At 42.1% G+C, this 4,548-nt stretch overlaps 1 long non-coding RNA gene and 1 pseudogene across 2 annotated transcripts in view; both read right to left on the bottom strand.

Annotated features, from left to right (window-relative positions):
- Positions 1–4,548, bottom strand: part of LOC114486282 (uncharacterized) — a 25,899-nt gene that overhangs the window by 12,409 nt on the left and 8,942 nt on the right. The gene's annotated exons all lie outside the window — the stretch shown is intronic.
- LOC112067232 (uncharacterized) lies at positions 2,213–2,327 on the bottom strand (annotated as a pseudogene).

Raw genomic sequence — 4,548 nt, 5'->3', positions numbered from 1 at the left:
GGAATTCCCTGGAGGTCCAGTGGTTAGGACTACGAGCTCAGGGTTCAATCCCTGGTTGGGGAACTAAGATCCCGCACAAGCTGCAAGGCGCGGCCAAAAAACACACACACAAAATCTAAAAAAACATAGAAAAAAATCTCCATGAACAAATGTCAGCAGACCCAATAAATAGCTGCATAAGAGGCTTTCCAACTCTGATAATAGAATTATTAGGTACAGAGAAAAAAAAAACTTTTTTTTAATGTTTAAAAAAAACTAGGAAGAAACTGAAAACATGAGAAAAGGACCATATGCTACCAAAAAAAGATGAAGGAGCTTTGAAAAACAAATCAAATTGAACATCTAAAAATGAAAGCCATAATAGTCACAGTTAAAAACTAAATGGGCAAGTTAAACAGAGATTTAGATAGAATGGAAGACAAAATTGGTGAACTAAAAAAGAAAAAAAATCTAAAAAATTACACAGACGGGCTTCCCTGGTGGCGCAGTGGTTGAGAGTCCGCCTGCCGAGGCAGGGGACACGGGCTCGTGTCCCGCGGTCCGGGAAGAGCCCACATGCCGCGGAGCGGCTAGGCCGGTGAGCCATGGCCGCTGAGCCTGCACGTCCGGAGCCTGTGCTCCGCAACGGGAGAGGCCACAACAGTAAGAGGCCGCGTAACGCAAAAAAATTAAAAAATTACACAGAATGTAGTAGAGAGAGACAGAAATATGGAAAATATGAAGGAAAAATTAAGGGACATGATAATCAGAATGAGTAGGACTAATATTCATCGAATTGGCGTTCTGTAAGGAGAAAATAGAATAAAAAGAGGCCAAGAGATAGTGGCTGAGGATTGTCCAGAAGTGAATGACATGAATCCTTACCTTCTATGATTAATGTAAGCTAGATGACAAAGGAATAATATATATATATATTTTTTTTTCACCGTGGTCTCCAGGGCCTTTATTCAGTTAAGTACAGAGCACCTGCAGTCTGTTGGACAGGCACTGTGCAGGGGTTTGTAACAGCTCGGTTTTCTCCAAAGGTGTACTGGGGAGAGGGGTGCAGAAGGAAGGAGAACGCTCAGAGGAGTTCTCTCCTCCAGAAAAAGGCACTGGCAGGGGGTGAGCACCCTGCTTCTTCCCAAGCAACGGCCTGGGTTATATACACACGGGGGTTGACCGGACGCAGAGAAACTCAATGCTAAATACAGTTAACCATGGAAAGGGTCCCTGGTGCGAGGCGGGGAGGAGGGGCGGTGCGGGGGGCGGTGGCAGTGGCCAGAGCTCCATCTGGGCTTTTTCCATTGGGTGGAAAAGGAAGTTCAGAAAGAAGGCAAAGCTTTAAAGGAGAAACAGAATGCAGCCTCTCAGACTTAGTGTTTTGTGCAATCAAAAAAACCGACAAAATAAATATAACTTTCAAACTTCTTACACGACACTAAAGACACATCTGGGACAAGCAGTTGAGAAACCTCCTCCACTGCTGAGCAGTGTTGAACCCCAAGAGCCCCGGCGCCCCATGGGGACAGGGCGGAAAGGACGCCCACTCACCTGTGTGCAGGTGTACACACCTCGTCCCACCCTCCTGGCACCTGCACAGTCAGGACCCAAGGAGTCCCTGCCTGGACCAGGCTGGCTGGGGAAGGTTTTCAGACAGCCTGGGCAGAGGCTTTGGGAAATCCCATTCCAGGATCCATCTATCCTGCTCTGTCAAGGGAGTGGGGGACAGAAGGGAGAATGGGTTGAGAGAGAGAGTAGGTGTGCAGGAGAATTAGAATGGGAACTACAAAACCCCCAAACACCTGATAGAGTAACCCTAGAAAGATGCCACTTTCTACCATTCACATATATACTGTAACTCAAAGCAAAGGATTGCCAGTAAGAGGCCCCATGGGCCTCCTTTAATAAACAAGTCACTCGCATATTAGCACATGGTTTGCAAACAACTGGTGCCTACTTAAAGTACTTGGAAAGTTTGTTCTCTTAAATTGGTTAAGCTGGTTCCCTGTAATTTTTGTTCATAGCATTAATTTGCTTTAGCAAATTTTTTTCATAGATAGAATGAGGGTAACTCGGCCAGCCCAGAGTTGTAGAAGTTTTACATCTGAATTAATGACATCCCTTCCCCACAGACAGCTGCAGCACAGACACCCGGGGTCCCTTCTGACCCAGCTGACTACAGCTCCCAAGACCCCGAGCTGACTTTGGTGCTTCTGCCTTCTAGGGTCATAAAAATATGGAACGCTTCACGTATTTGCGTGTCATCCTTGCACAGGGGCCATGCTAATCTTCTCTGTATCAAGGAATAATATTTTTAAATGTCTGAGAGTAAATATCTAGCAAACTAGAATTTATACTTAGCCAAATTAGCATTTAAAAGTAAGAACATAGGGCTTCCCTGGTGGCGCAGTGGTTGAGAATCTGCCTGCCAATGCAGGCGACACGGGTTCGAGCCCTGGTCTGGGAAGATCCCACATGCCGCAGAGCAACTAGGCCCGTGAGCCACAACTACTGAGCCTGCGCGTCCGGAGCCTGTGCTCCGCAACGGGAGAGGCCACAACAGGGAGAGGCCCGCGTACCGCAAAAAAAAAAAAAAAAAAAGTGGGTAAAGGAGTTAAATGGACATTTCTCCAAAGAAGATATACAAATAAACAATATACATATGAAAAGATGCTCAACATCGTTAGTCATTAGTGAACTCAAAATCATGATGAGATACCACTTCACAACCAGTAAGGCAATGGAAATAAAAAAGGAAGACAATAAAAAGTGTTGACAAGAATATGGAGAAACCCTTATACATTGCTAGTGGGGTTGTAAAATGATGCAGCCACTTCGGAAAACAGTTTGGTGGTTCCAGGAAATAGTAAATATAGAGTTACCACTCTTAGTTATACACTCAAGAGAATTGAAAACATATGTCCATATAAAAACCTGTACACAAATATTCATATCAGCATCATTCATAACAGCCAAAGAGTGGAAATAACCCAAATGTCTATCAACTGATGAATGAATGAGCAAAATGTTGTATATCCATAAAATGGAATATTATTTGGACATTAAAAGAAATGAAATGAAATTCTAATTTTTAAAAATTGTGAATCACTATATTGTACACCTATAACATATAATATTGTACATCAACTATACTTCAGTTAAAAAAAGATATGAAATTCTGATACATGCTATAGCATGGATGAACCTTGAAGACATTATGCTAAATAAAAGAAGCCAGACACAAAAGATCACCAACTGCAGGATTCATTTATATGAAATATCCAGAAAAATATTCCTTTGAATAGAATTTTTAAATTACACCTTTGCAAATCTATGTACCTATACATCTATATCTATAGATATCTATATATCCATAGATATCTAGGTTTTTGGCAAAGGATGCACAAGAGACTGTTGAAAGTGGTTGCCTTTGGAGATGGGAGATTCATGGATAGGGATAGAGCACAGAGATGGGTTGGAAACCTTGTTTTTATTATTGAGGTACAATAACATACAATTAAATTCACCCTTTTATTATTTTTTTTATTTTTTTTTATTTTATTTTATTTTATTTTATTTTTTTTTGTGGTACGCGGGCCTCACATACATCTATATCTATAGATATCTATATATCCATAGATATCTAGGTTTTTGGCAAAGGATGCACAAGAGACTGTTGAAAGTGGTTGCCTTTGGAGATGGGAGATTCATGGATAGAGCACAGACATGGGTTGGAAACTGCATCGGCAGGCGGACGCGCAACCACTGCGCCACCAGGGAAGCCCCACCCTTTTAAAGTATACAATTTCTGGGTCATATAGTAACTCTTTTTTAAAAAATTTTTATTTTGTATTGGAGTATAGTTAACAATGTTGTCTTAGTTTCAGATGTACAGCAACTGTTTAATTTCTTGAGGAACTAGCAAACTTTTTTCCAAAGAAGCAACATCACTTACATTCCCACCAGCAGTTTATGAAGGTTCATATTTCTCCAAGTCCTTGTCAACACTTGCTACCATTTTTTTGTTTTGTTTTGTTTTGTTTTGTTATTGCCTCTGGGTCTGAAGGTCTATGAGAAGTGGCATAAATCTTGCTTTTATTTGTATTATGGGGTCTGTGATCTTTGTGTAGGGGTCACAAGGTTAGAAAAAAAATGTGCTCTCTGTTCACCCTTCAGAATTAGGAAATCAGCCTTATCCACACTAAAAATTTCCCCAGGGCTATTTTTAATATTTCAGAAACCCTGATATAGGACTTCCCTGGTGGCACAGTGGTTAAGAATCCGCCTGCCAATGCAGGCCACACGTGTTTGATCCCTGGTCCGGGAAGATCCCACATGCCGCGGAGCAACTAAGCCTATGTGTCACAACTACTGAGCCTGTGTGCCACAACTACTGAAGCCCACACGCCTAGAGCCCGTGCTCTGCAACAAGAGAAGCCACCACAATGAGAAGCCCACACACAGCAACGAAGAGTAGCCCCCGCTTGCCGCAACTAGAGAAAGCCCACGCGCAGCAACAAAGACCCAACGCAGCCAAAAATAAATAAATAAAATAAATAAATTTTT

This window comes from Physeter macrocephalus, chromosome 5 (assembly GCF_002837175.3).
Source record: "Physeter macrocephalus isolate SW-GA chromosome 5, ASM283717v5, whole genome shotgun sequence".
In the NCBI taxonomy this organism is placed as follows: Eukaryota; Metazoa; Chordata; class Mammalia; order Artiodactyla; family Physeteridae; genus Physeter; species Physeter macrocephalus.
This window is presented reverse-complemented; position numbering and strand designations above follow the sequence as displayed.